Source organism: Schistocerca americana, chromosome 6 (assembly GCF_021461395.2).
Source record: "Schistocerca americana isolate TAMUIC-IGC-003095 chromosome 6, iqSchAmer2.1, whole genome shotgun sequence".
In the NCBI taxonomy this organism is placed as follows: domain Eukaryota; kingdom Metazoa; phylum Arthropoda; class Insecta; order Orthoptera; family Acrididae; genus Schistocerca; species Schistocerca americana.
The window spans coordinates 601,986,795-602,001,916 of record NC_060124.1 but is presented as its reverse complement, the minus strand read 5'-3'; positions in this window follow the sequence as shown (position 1 = coordinate 602,001,916).

Here is a 15,122-nt window from a genome sequence, read left to right as displayed (position 1 = left end):
CGTTGGATTCTGGACCAACAGTTGATTTGCAAAGTCCCAGCTCTTTGTCACATTGTCTGGCCAACAATTTCAGTTTCCAAAAACTGTAATGCAGGATGTAGCTTGTAAATGTAACAGAATGGCAAGAAATATTACTATCAAGTAAAATTGAGGTGTGGACATCAGCCTGGGAACCATAAGAGATATCGAGTTTAGGCTTGATACCATAGGAGATAGACAGACACCCCCTGAAGGCTTTGGAACCTCCAATGAGAAAGCAAATTACAGGCTTGGGAACCTGGACTAAGAAATCCACCTGTGGCTGATACCACATGGCTATCGGCCGTGACCCCTATGGACTAGGGGTTGACAGTTAATGTTCTTGAACTAGTAGCAACAATGTCACTATGGACCATCAAATATAGAATACTGATAAATTCTCTATAAAAAGCATTAAAAGAAGTCTGAAGCAAAAAAAAGACAGAATTTGAAGATAAAATAAAAGCTGTTATACAGAAATGCCCCTTCCTTTGATCTACATCTACATCTACATCCATACTCCGCAAGCCACCTGATGGTGTGTGGCAGAGGGTACCCTTAGTACCTCTATCGGTTCTACCTTCTATTCCAGTCTCGTACTGTTCGTGGAAAGAAGGATTGTCGGTATGCTTCTGTGTGGGCTCTAATCTCTCCGATTTTATCCTCGTGGTCTCTTCGCTAGGTATACGTGGGAGGGAGCAATATACTGCTTGACTCTTCGGTGAAGGTATGTTCTCGAAACGTGAACAAAAGCCTGTACCGAGCTACTGAGCGTTCTCCTGCAGAGTCTTCCATTGGAGTTTATCTATCATCTCCGTAATGCTTTTGCAATTACTAAATGATCCTGTAACGAAGCACGCTGCTCTCTGTTGCATCTTCTCTGTCTCTTCTATCAACCCTATCTGGTACAGATCTCACACTGCTGAACAGTATTCAAGCAGTGGGCGAACAAGTGTACTGTAACCTACTTCCTTTGTTTTCGGATTGCATTTCCTTAGGATCAGGTGTGGCTCGTGGTTTCTATACTGGGGAAGACTGCGGCATTTATCAGTCGGAGCCAATGTAGACCTCTGGTTATGCTACAGATTAGTCTGACATAAACAACTAAGAATTCAGGGGGAAGGGGTGGGCAGATCACTCTCTACCCATAATTTTACGAACTGTGCCTTCTATAATCAGGTATTAAATATCATTAGAAGCTAACTTTGAGTTAAAATCTTTGGTTAGTGTTTTTATACGTCATCATTACATTTTCTGTCACTTTGCAGCAAATAATATGAAAAGACGCGTTTCGGAGGGATCTTTAATGTGATGAATGTTAACTTTGTGGCTTTTTAGTATTTTTTGTGTTTTAAGTTCTAAATTTAAGGTGCTTATTGTAGTTTACCTCCAACGCTCGAATTAAAATGTATTTTGTGGAATTATGTTTTTTCACCTTTGCGTGAAAATTCTTTAAGTCAGTGATACCAGTTTCCGTCCAGGCACTATCAGTACTATTTGTATGAAAAAGCTGAAACAGAAAAATGCATTTTTCACTTCACAACCACACAACCACTCTGCTGCATCGTACATTGCTCTATTAAAACTGTGTTTATATCCTTGCCTAGATTTGCACTATTTCTGTTCTTGATTGATCATTAGATTGGGTTTGTGTGCACCAAGTTCTTTCACTTGCATCCTATGGCCGTGTTCCAAGTTTTTACCTATTAAATTGCACACTGAATTCATATTGCACTGGTTTCACACTCGCAGTATGTCGCATACATTCACAAGCAAGTAAAACTCACTAAAATCTTGCAAAATACACTCTGAAAAAGAAACTTGCTAATATCACATGCTATCAAACAAAAGCAGTCAGCATCAACAAGCAAGGAGAGTAAAGTAACAGGACAAATTTCGCACACTTTGTCCTCTAATCGCTTATGAAACTCTCACTAGATGACAGTACTGTTATGTTACGGTAGTCTAGTGTACTCTGGCGGGATATTTGCAAACTTATTCTAAATGTGGATAAAATAGCTAATGGTAGAAACAAAACAACTATGTGAAACATTATCAAAACAATAGTACTAAACGTCGATTAATGACGCATCGAAGCATAGTAGAGATGTGCAGAGACAGAGATTGGATAGCAGAGTTTCGGCCACTCTACATTCCTTTATTACATAGATAGTGGAACGTGAAAAACGTGTGGTGGTTGGTATAACACCCTTAGGCTGCAAGCTCTGAGCCTTCGGGTCGCCCATAAAGAGCAGTATTATGTAGAAGCCACACTCCCAAACCGCTACTACATACAGCTTACCGACGTTCCAAGGCGCAGCCTAAACATTACTAACTGTTCGGAAAACATCTATCGATACAAACAGTTCCAAAAACGTTGACCGTCATTATTTTAATCGGAATTGGAAATGTGCGAAATTCGTCCTGATAATTTAAATTATGTAATATGTTCTTGCAAAATTTACTTTAACATATATTTTGGGGCGGCTCCACCTCAGAGCCTTTAGTTACGAGCTGCGCCTGCTTAGGATTCTTCCAGTGAATCTGTCTGGCATCTTCTTTACCGACGAACAACTTTATATGATCATTCCATTCTAAATCACTCCTAATGCGTACTCCCAGATAATTTATGGAATTAACTGCTTCCAAATGCTGACCTGCTATTTTGTAGCTAAATGATAAGGGATGTATCTTTTTATGTATTAGCAGCACTTGTCTACATTGAGACAGAATTGCCAATACCTGCACCATGCGACAATTCGCTTCAGATCCTCTTGCATTTCAGTACAATTTTCCATTGTTACAACCTCTTGATAAACCACAGCATCATCTGTGAAAAGCCTCAATGAACCTCTGATGTCATCCACAAGGTCATTTATGTATATTGTGAATAGCAACGGTCCTATGACACTCCTCTGCAGCACGCCTGAAATCGCTCTTACTTCGGATGACTTCTCTCCATTGAGAATGACATGCTGCATTCTGTCATCTAGGAACTCTTCAATCCTATCACACAATTGGTCTGATAGTTCATATTCTCTTACTTTGTTCATTAAACGACTGTGGGGAACTGTATCGAACGCATTGCGGAAGTCAAGAAACATGGCATCTACCTGTGAAGTCATGTCTATGGCCCTCCGAGTCTCGTGGACGAATAGTGTGAGCTGGGTTTCACATGACCATCTTTTTTGAAACCCATGCTGATTCCTACAGAGTAGATTTCTAATCTCTAGAAAAGTCATTATATTCAAACGTAACATGTGTTTCAAAATTCTACTACTGATCGACGTTAGAGATATAGGTCTATAGTTCTGCACATCTGTTCGACATCCCTTCTTGAAAATGGGAATGACCTGTGCCCTTTTCCAATCCTTTGGAATGCCACGCTCTTCTAGAGACCTACGGTACACCACTGCAAAAAGGGGGGCAAGTTCCTTCGTGTACTCTGTGTAAAATCGAACTGGTATTATATCAGGTCCAGTGGCCTTTCCTCTTTTGAGCAATTTTAATTGTTTCTCTCTCCCTCTGTCATCTATTTCAATATCTACCATTTTGTCATCTGTGCGACAATGTAGATAAGGAGCTACAGTGCAGTCTTCCTCTGTGAAACAGCTTTGGAAAAAGACATTTAGTATTTCGGCCTCTAGTCTGTCATCCTCTGTTTCAGTACCATTTTGGTCACAGAGTGTCTGGACATTTGGTTTTGATCCACCTACCGCTTTGACATAAGACCAAAATTTCTTAGGATTTTCTGCCAAGTCAGTACATAGAACTTTACTTTCAAATTCATTGAACATGGCCCTCCTCACATTCCATTTCGCTTCACATAATTTTTGTTTGTCTGCAAGGCATTGGCTATGTTTATGTTTGCTGTGAAGTTCCCTTTGCTTCCGCAGCACTTTTCGAACATGGATGTTGTACCACGGTGGCTCTTTTCCCCATCTCTTATGATTTTGCTTGGCACATACTCATCTAACGTATATTGTACAATGGTTTTGAACTTTGTCCACTGATCCTCAACGCTATCTGTACTTAAAACTTTTGTGTTGAGCCATCAGGTACTCTGTAATCTGCTTTTTGTCACATTTTCTAAACAGCAAAATCTTCCTACCTTTTTTAATATTTCTATTTATGGCTGAAATCATTGATGCCGTAACCACTTTATGATCGCTGATTCCCTGCTCTGCATTAACTGTTTCAAATAGTTCGGGTCTGTTTGTCACCAGAAAGTCTAATATGTTATCACCACGAGTCGGTTCTCTGTTTAACTGCTCAAGGAAGTTTTCAGATAAAGCACTTAAAAAAATTTCACTGGATTCTTTCTCCTTGCCACCTGTTATGAACGTTTGAGTCTCCCAGTCTATATCCGGCAAATTAAAATCTCCACCCAGAACTATAACATGGTGGGGAAATCTACTCGAAATACTTTCAAAATTATCCTTTAGGTGCTCAGCGACAACAGCTGCTGAACCAGGAGGCCTAGAGACATCCAATTACCATGTCTGAGCCTGCTTTAACCGTGACCTTCACCAAAATTATTTCACATTTCGGATCTCCATCAATTTCCTTTGATACTATTGCACATCATATCACTATAAACACGCCTCCCCCTTCACTGTCCAGCCCGTCTGTGCGGTATACATTCCAGTCTGAGTTTAGGATTTCATTACTGTTTACGTCTGGTTTCAGCCAACTTTCTATGCCTAGCACTATATGGGTGTTGTGACCATTTATTAATGAGAGCAGTTCTGGGAGCTTTCTATAGATGCTCCTGCAGTTTATTATTAGCACATTAATATTGTTATTCCCTGTTGCATTTTGCCTACTCCTACCTTGCCGCGTCTCAGGAGGCATCTTGTCGGGCCTAGGGAGGGAATTCTCTAACCTAAAAAACCTCCATGTGCACTCCACACGTACTCCGCTACCCTTGTAGCCGCTTCCGGCGCACGCCAAACCTATTCAGGGGGACCCTACATTTCTCCACCCGATAGCGGAGGTTGAGAAATTTGCACCCCTGATCTCCACAGAATCGTCTGAGCCTCTTGTTTAAGCCTTCCACACGGCTCCAAACCAGAGGACCACAATCGGTTCTGGGAATGATACTACAAATAGTTAGCTCTGATTCCACCCCGCGAGCGAGGCTTTCCACCTTCACCAATTCCGCCAACTGCCTGTATGAACTGGGGCTGACCTCTGAACCCAGACGGCAGGAGTCATTGGTGCCGACATGAGCAACAATTTGCAGAGGGGTGCACCCAGTGCTCTCTATCGCCGCTGGCAGGGCCTCCTCCACATCTCGGATGAGACTCCCCGGCAAGCAGACAGAGTGAACACTGGCCATCTTCCCCAACCTTTCCACTATTTTCCTAAGGGGCTCCATCACCCGCCTAACGTTGGAGCTCCCAATAACTAATAAACCCCTCCCCTGTGTGCCTGCTCGGACCTTGCTTAAAGAGCAGCCACATGTCCGCTCACAGGCAGAGCGGGCGATGCCACACGGCCTGCCTCCACATTTACCCTCTTCCTCGTGCGCCGCGAACGCCGCTGAACCCGCCACTCCCCTTGGGGAGAGGGTAGCCCAACTGCGCCCTGTACCTGCGAAAATGTCTTGACAGCAGGGGCATTGGGTGTAGCACGTAACACCTGGGGTGTACCTTGCGTTGCACCAGACTCCCCACTGCCGCTACAATCGGAGGCAGCAGCCTGAAGACGGCTGACCGTGGCCATCAACATGCTCAACTGTTCGTGAACAGTGGCCAGCTCCTCCTGCGTCCGTACACAGCCGTCACACATCCTATCCATCCTAAGGTCATCTATCCTTAGGGAACGGTATGTCAGTGTTTGTCTATCAAATTAACTCTTATAGGAGATTAAAAACATTCTCTATCTGATGAGAAGGGATCTAGAATGTTTTTAGAAGACACTTTTTGCAACATGGGATTGAAAATAACAATTTTTAGCCTTTTTACAAAAATTGCAAACCTCACACTACATTTGTAAAGTAACAGAAAGAGCTAGCAATATCAAATGATAAATTATAAAAGAATAACATTCTGAGATACTATCCACAAAATTTGACATCTATTACTTAATTATTTAATTAGTTACATGCAACTTTGAACTATCAATATTTTAGATTGCCAATTTTTTAGGACAACTTTGATACAGTTTATCTACTTCTGGTGAACATTGAAATAATAATTATTATTACCATTAAATGCAGCACAGAAGTTGTATGAGCTAACTAATTCTCAAATTAAAAAGAAAGGAACTTGAAGAGATGTTAGGTCCTCAATGTTGGAGAAATCTGTGTCATTCTGTATGTGGTCAGTGTACAGTGTCAAGAAAACAACTTTATCTTGGCACGTATTCCACTGGAGAATCAAAAACTTAACCAAAGTCTGCTTGAGGCATGTGGTACTCTACATACAGAATATCAGCAAAATCTGAAATAGTTAAGCAAGGAGCCTTAGACCACTCTACACGGAACGATCCTTTAGCCATTGCTTTTTGATAAGTCATTGTGCTCATTGTTGTCAACCTCCGGCAGTTACCATTTCCTGACCGAATGCCCTCTTTATAAATGCTTATGTTATGTGTAATTTTGCCTTCAGAGCTACCGGCCATTTTAGTGAACAGTGCATGGTCTGTCGACTGTGTTTTACATTTTATCCATCATAGCATTATGGAGAAGGACATTTAATCTTTTGTTTGTGTCCTCTGCTGCCTGTGCTATGTATTTTATAGACTTCTCTCCTTGAAGCAGTCCTCATTCTAGCTCACTTCCATTCTGTCAGTTGGGCTTAGCTTACTAAATTTAAGGTTCTTTTGGTTATCAGTGATCTAAGGTTATAACATGGGTGCATAAGACATAAGTTTGTTTCTGTAAAGTATTTTGTACTTAAATTTCCTTATTATTTTCTTTTCTTGCATGTCATTTACAGTAAAGTAATGCACACATCTAATTCTCTTTGATATGTTCATTAGATACGTTGGCCGAAATAAAATGAAATACCTGAGTGAAGCTGTGACATCAAGAGGGCTTCAGAGCTGCAGTCAGGTTAGGCTCAGTGGTGGCAGCACCTGCCAGCTGATTGATGAACTGCATGATGTTCATAATCGTAAGTATTTCAATAATTACATATATCATCAAGCAGCTGTATTTTTTCGAAATGTTTGCATTTGGTCTTTGCTGTCTTTCTAATGTTTAATTTTTTATTTGTTAATTTTTCTTAATCTTACTATTCATTTTCTCATTCATGTAATGATGTCTGGGAATTAAAAAAAATTTACAGATGGGAAATTAGGAAATCTGAATAAGTAGGAAGATAAACAGGTATTTGTTTTCTGTAGCACCCAGCAAGCACATCAAGATCAGAGCTGGCTAATGTTAATCTGCATTTGTGTAGTGAGCTTTTCCAATTTGTAGCATTGGTGTCTATAATTATAAGTTGGATGGTTTCCAGCTAGGAAAGTTAGTGAAAAATGACAAGGGAATTTTGACAAAAATCTGATTCCAGACATCTTTGTATGATAAGAAACTGGGATTAATCCAGTGAGGTAGTAACACACTGAGTTTCTGTAAAGTGTGATCAAATAGTGGGAATTTTTTAGTTTTGTAGGCTTTATACATTGTATTTTCATCTTTGATCATGTTGGTACACATAGTTCATGATGTACGTTTGAATTTTCATCTGTCTTGAATATTTAGTTTCTTGTTAGCAGTTGCAAAAGTGATACATATTTTCTAGTACTCAATGAAAGATGGATAGATGAATTTGCATTAAAATTCGTTTTAAAACAGAATGAATTACAACACCATAGTCAAAATGTTGGCTGTGGGTTTTGACAAATCTACTATGAAAGGGAAAAGAATTTAAAAGTAATGTATACATTTCAAAGAGGCTTGAAGGTACTGAGGACAATGACCACCCTGGATGCCCAACCACACCAATAACTGATGACAATGTGAAAGAAGCAAACAAAATGGTTCTGGAAAATCGGAGAGGTTGCTGATGATCTTGGCATATCCTTTGGCTAATTCCAAGCAATTTTTTGAATGTGTTAGGCAAGAAACCTGTATTGACTAAGTTTATCTGTGAAGTTGTTTAATTTTGACCAAAGAAGACATTGTGTAACATTGCTCAGTAATTGCTGAATATAGTAGCAATGATTCAGAACGTCCAGACAAGGGTATAATGGATGATGAAACAGGAATTGAGGTGCAGTTGTCCCAAAGAAAACTACCTGAAGAGCCAAGACTGAAAAATATTCTAAAAATTTGACCTCATGTGAAGGTTTCCTCCATTCTATTCTTAGATTAAAATGGAATATTGTATCACACGTTCCTGCCTCATGGTCTTACTGTCAATAAGGAATACTATTCAAAAGTTAAGCCCCATTTGTGTGAAGCAATCCACAGAAAATGACCAGAACTGTGGCAAAACTACTCATGGAAATTGCATCATGACAATTTTCCCACTCACACCTCGATACCTGTTCACAATTTTGTGCCAAGAAAAAACAAATCTGTTATGTTGACTCAGACAGGGTATTTTCCAGACATAGCCCCTGCAACGTTTTTCTATTCCTGAGGCTGAGGAGAACTGTGTAAGGACATTGTTTTGCCACTATAAGGTAAAAACAGAACAGAATTGCTGAAACAGCTGAACAACACAATGGAAATTGAATTCTGTAAGTAGTTTTGAAGATTGTATTCAGCACTGGGACAAATGTATTATAACTGAGGGAATTACTTTGAAAGCGACAAATTTGAAATTGATGAATAAATAAGTACTCTGTAATAAAAACAAGAATTCCCATTACTTAAACATCTTTAATATTGAACAATCCTGTTCCAACCCCGCGCATGTAAGTGCTGTGAGGAAGTAAGCCCCACCCCAGAAGCAGAGCATAGCAGTTCCTGTGTCTGAGGCAATCCGTCATTGGAATACCTCACAATGTCTGTTGCGCTGTTTATATTGGCTCCCAAATGTGACACCCATGGATTGCATGCTGCCCATGTCACCTGCACTCTTTCCATCCCAGCTTCACTGTTTCCTGCTTTGTAGTCATTCTGTCCCAAGCCGAAGATCAGCTTCTCGGCATCCTGGTTGACATAAAGTTTCACTTCTGCATGTACACATTGTGCAGTCATCTTTGAAACTAATCAAGATACCTAATGTAAATCATTTACAATACTTGCTCCTTCAGGGAAAGTCTTGTAGTCTGTCCCTGGACTTCAAAAAAATTTTTTTCTGCAAGTTTTATGCAGTTATGTTCCTCTTGAGTTCATGTTCTTCGTTTGCAATTTTCTTCACACACACACACACACACACACACACACACACACACACACACACACACACACACACACACACATTTATCTTCTTTACATAACTAATTTGTAATTGCTCTATAAATTGATCAATATGGAGATTAACCTCTCTACACATTGAATTCATCTCTTTCAAGAGACCCTAAATCTTTCACCACATAAATTTACCAGTATGCATAATGAATTCATCTTTTTCATTTAATCATAGTCATTCAATACATTAACATATTACAAAAGGCAAAAAATAATTCTTTATGCTGATTTACATGTAATCATCTTCAATACATAAATCTACAAACATTTAACATTCTCTTATCAAGAATAACACACAGTACCTGTATACAGTACAGGCTTATTGTGATTACAATATGAATACACTCAAGCCTTTTAAAACCACTTTACCACTTCTTTTCAACTCTTGCCTGTTCTTGACATCAACAAAAGCGGTTTACTTCTCTATACTTCCTCTATATATTGCCTTGACTATGATTTATTTCAGATGTTACATCACTGCTACTTACCTCATATCTGATGGAAATTCTTCCAAACACTTTTTCCTTATTCTCTCTGAAATGTTCTCCAGAAGGTTTATATCTCATTATTTATCTTTTAGGATAGTGATTCACTATTGTACCTCGCCACATAATTTATAGCCTGCAGCTCTACACAAAAACAAAAAAAGCCCAGAAAGCATGCCACTTGCTGGCAGGTGAGTGCTTGGCTACCATGGGGCCCCATCCTTTGTAGCACTTTTTCCCTTCCATGCTGTATGTCCATCCTCTTCCTGTTCTTTTTCCCCTCCATTGGGGAACAAGTCTGGGGTATTATTGGGAATGTTCTCCATTCTGTCACTGACCTGTGAACAGTCTTGCCTTTCTTTTTGGCTCCCTTTTCCTTTCTTTGTTTCCATTCTCCTCTTATTCCTCAGCTTCAGTGTTTGATGACACTCTTTTTTCCTTCTTTCTCCCTGTGCACCTCTGACGGCCCACGGGTCTGACACATAAAAGATGACTGGGTAACGCGTAATTCCCAGCCCCGAGTCAACAGGTAGGGTTCAAACATACCCCCCGGTACAGTCCAGGTCCAGGGAGGAGTGACTGTCTCAGCTGTAATCTTTCCAACTTGCCAACTGGTCCCTCCATCTCGTGTTCGGTACATGTGACCTGAAGTGTGAACAATCACCAAAGGAGGGTGTGCCCCCTTGTGAGTGGGGCCCCCATTTGGAAGGAGTGCACCATTGAAGACACTGGCAACTGTGGAGTATTTCATCATGATGAGTAACGCATCCTCTCCACTGATGATGACAAAATGTAAATGTAATTAGGCTACTGATCCACAGACACTTCCTGCTGCACTGCGTTTCCTTGTGGTATCATGTACTGAAGATGGTTGGTCCTTTACCACGGTCAATCCATTTATTATTCAGAAGGGTGTTACTGCAATTGCTGGCCCTGTGAAATGCTGATCTCATTTATGGAATTGCACTTTGCTTTTGGAGATTGCTTCTGATTCTCAAGCACGACAACTGCTTGCTGCGTCGCTCTCCACGGCTACCCTGTTCGTGTCAAGGCACATAGAACTTTTAATTCTTCCCATGGTGTCACTTACACCAGGCTGCTTGATAGTCTAACCAAGGCTGAAATACAATCCTACCTCTCTGGTCAGGGTGTAATTGCCATCCATCATGTAATGAAAAAGGTCGATTCATCCTTGGTGCCCACCAGCTCTCTTTTCCTCACCTCTGATAGGTTGGTGCTGCTGTCCAAGATTAAAACAAGCTATGAAATCTTCACAGTCCAGCTGCACATTCCAAATCTAATGCACTGCTACAAGTGTCATCATTTCAGCCATACTCTAACATCTTGTCAACACCCAACCAAATGTGTAACCTGTGGCAGGGATGCTCATGAGCGCCAATGCTTGCCTCCTCCTCCCCGCTGTATCAACTGCAATGGTGTCCATGCTGCCTCCTCCTGGGATTGTCTCATTTATCTAGATAAGTGGGCCGTTGAGGAGATTTGGGTAAAGGAAAAAGCTCCTTACCCAGTAGCTTGCAAGTTACTGGCTGGTCGCAAACCCTGTGTTCTCTCGTCTGGCACCAATAGTTCCGTTCTTGTTACCCCTCACTCCATGGAGGACATGGTTGTGCAAACTTGTGACCTCAAATTTGTCTTTGAGGTTGTGAAGTGGCCCAGTGTCAAGGTAGCATTGCTGTTCCCCCCCCCCCCCCCCCCCCCCCCCCCCCCCCCCCCCCTTCCACCGTCCCGCTGAGCAACAAACCTTTAAAGTCTCACCTAAGGGGCCGAAGCTACCCTCTACACAACCGGCAGGCAGGAAAAGAGAGAAGGAGTTCTCCTGAGAAGCCTTCCTCCATCCCTGCAGCCAAACATTACCCAAGTCTTCCTCTAACCTGAAAGGCTTGAAGAATTCTGCTAATGGCAAACAGTCTTCTCCTTTGCCCACTCAACGATCCTGCTTGACAGTGTTGCCACGTGGTCACTTAGCCTGGGCGGCCTCTGTCTCTCTGGTGTGCACCACAGACTGTTTTCTTGGCGTTGGACTCCACAGACTGACCACACAAGCATGCTGATGCTTCTGTGGACCCCATGGAGAAGGATCCTTCTGCTTCCATGCCCCGGAATAGCGACTCTACACTGGTTGTCCCTCAGTGGCCATCGAGTTGACACCCCTACATCTCTTCCTCCTCACGACTGTCCTCCAATGGAAAGCTTGCATCCTTCAGTTACACAAAGAGGAGTTAGGGCTGCTTCTGGCATTGCAGCATCCCCTTGTACTCTGCCTTCAGGAAACAAAATTGCACCTTCAGGACTGCTTTGAGCTTCCACATTACTTACCGATCCATTTTGACCTTCCCCCTGAGGGCAGCATCCCATCTCATGGTGGTGGCATGTTGCTCCTGTGGGATTACGTTCACAGTCAACCTATCTCCCTGACCACCAGTCTTAAAGCTGTTGCCATTTGCCTTTTCCTGCCCCACCCGATTTTCTCCCTGTGCACCATTTATGTACCTCCATCCTTTGATGTCATCAGGGCAGACTTCCTTCAGATTATTGGACAGGTACCTCACCCATTTCTGTTACTTGGTGACTTTAATGTGGATCATCCCCTTTGGGGTTCTCACAGAACTCATCAGATCTTCTTAACCAACTCAACCTCTTCTGCCTGTCAATGCAATTTGCTCATAGAGATGTGCACTCTGCATTTTTAACCACCACCCTATGCTGGAAAATGCATTTGCTATAAACGGTTGCATGCAAAGTGTCGTCAAGGTCTTCAGGATAGCAAAAGAGCTAGTTTGGTTTCATTCACTAGTTCTTTTAACAGTTCCACACCTTCCTCTATTATGTGGGCCAGCCTCTGATTGCTCTCTGGAACCAAGATCCATTCCCCCATTTCCAGTCTGACAGTAGGTGCCGATGTCATCATAGGCTTGGACAATACCCTTCTCTTCTCCAAATCGTTAGTGCTATAATGCCTTGAGGTAGCTAGATCGTGCTCTCAGGTCATCCCGGTCCTCCACCCCAGGGCCAAACGCTATCCACTTCCAAGTGTTGCATCACCTCTCTCTTGCAGGCAAGCACTTTGTGCTTAACACATACAACCGCATCTGGGCTGGGGGCAGATTTCCTGGATGCTGGTGTGAAGACACTATCATACCCATACCTAATCCCCGTAAGGACAGAAACCTTCCTTCTAGCTACCACCCCATCTCTCTTACCAGCTCCATTTGCAAGGTGTTAGAAGGTATGATTCATGCCCAGCTGGTGAGGTAGCTAGAATCGCAACATTTACTCACAAATGCACAGTGTAGATTTCACGTATGGCATTTTGCAGTTGACCATCTTGTTACCTCATCCACCCATGTCACGAATGGTTTTCTGCAAAAATCCCAGACTGGCCACATTTTTTGATTTGGAGAAATCCTACGATACCTGCTAGAGGACTGGTATCCTCGGTACTCTTCACACGTGGGGCTTCTGTGGGTGCCTGCCCTGTTTTCTTTGGCCATTTTTACAAGACTGAGTTTTTATGGTGTGTGTAGATTCTGCCTTGTCGGACACATTCATTCAGGAAATGGTGTGCCTCAGGGTTCCATCCTGAGTGTCATCCTCTTTGCTATCGCCATGACCCCTATAATGGCCTGTCTCCCACCTGGCATCTCCGGCTCCTTGCTTGTCGATGATTTTGCCATCTATTGCAGTTCTCTGCGGACCTGTCTCACTGAGTGGTGTCTTCAGTGCTGTCTTAATTGTCTTTACTCATGGAGCATTGCCAGTGGCTTTCACTTTTCTACTGACAAAGCCGTCTTTATGGATTCCTGGTGGTGCAAATGGTTTCTCCTAACATCTCTACATCTTGGGCCTGTTGCCCTTCCATTCCTTCAGACTACGAAATTCCTGTGGCTCATGCTCAATAGGAAACACTCTTGGTCCCCCATGTCTCTTACCTGGCAGCCCACTGTATGGAGTCCCTCAGTCCTCCATATCCTCAGTGGTAATTCTTGGGGTGTCGATCGAACTACCCTCCTCTGTTTGTACCGGTCCCTTGTCAGTGCGAAACTCAACTGTGGGTGCTTTGTTTATACATCTGCATGCCCATCCCTTTTATGCCACCTCATCACTATCCACTATTGTGGCATCCATTTGGCCATGGGTGCTTTTTACACCAGTGCGGTTCAGAGTCTGTATTTTGAAGCTGCTGAACTACCACTGTCCTACTTCCGTGACTTTCTCCTCAGCAGGTATGCATGCCATTTGTCTGCCATGCGTGGCCACCCTTCCTATGCCTCCTTCTTTGATCATTCCTTAGATCAACAGTATTGGGCTTGTCCCTCTTCCCTGTTACCTCCTGGCGTCCACTTTTGCCACATGCTACGGCGGCTTAACTTCATGTTACCTGAAGCTTTCCCTGTGGGTGTGAATCCTTCACCACCTTGGCTTCGTAAAGTGGCCCATGTTAACCTTGGCCTTCATTCACTTCCTAAGGACACTACTCCAGCCTCGGTCTGTCACATTCAGTTTCCCAAATTCTGCATGGAAGATTATGATAGTAGCTTTGTATACACCGATGGCTCTCGGACAGACCATGGGGTTGGGTGTGCCTTCGCCATTGCACCTGTGTCTTTCGATATTGGGTTCCGGCACACTCCTTAGTATTTACAGTCAAGTTTTTTGCCTTGTATCAGGCCACGGAGTATATCCAGTGACACAGTCTTCCCAATTGTGTCCTCTGCTCAGACTCACTCATCGCCCTCCAAAATCTCTGTGTGCTGTACACTGCTCATTCCTAAGTGCAGTGGGCCCAGGAAAACTGTCACTTGCTCACTCTTGGTGGAGCCAATGTCAAGTTTCTGTGGGTCACTGGTCATGCCGGTCTGCCAGGAAATGAGGCTGCTGACACTGCTGCCAAGGCTGCAGTCCTTGTACCTCAGCCCACAAGTACTACTATTCCCTCTGGTGATATCTGCCTTGCCATCTGTCTGGAGGTGGTGTCCATTTGGCATCACTAATGGTCCTCCCTTCATGGGAATAGGCTTTGGCTTTTTAAGCCTCTCCCAGCACCTTGGACAACCTCCTCTCAGCTCTCCTCCTGGGAGGAGATTATTTTAACTCGGCTGCGTGTTGGACACTGCCTTTTTAGCCATCATCATTTTTTCAGTGGTGCTACCCCACCGTTTAATACGCATTGCACCCAGATTTTAGTTTTCCACCACTTCCTGCTGAAAACCCCTTTGTTTTACCAATTT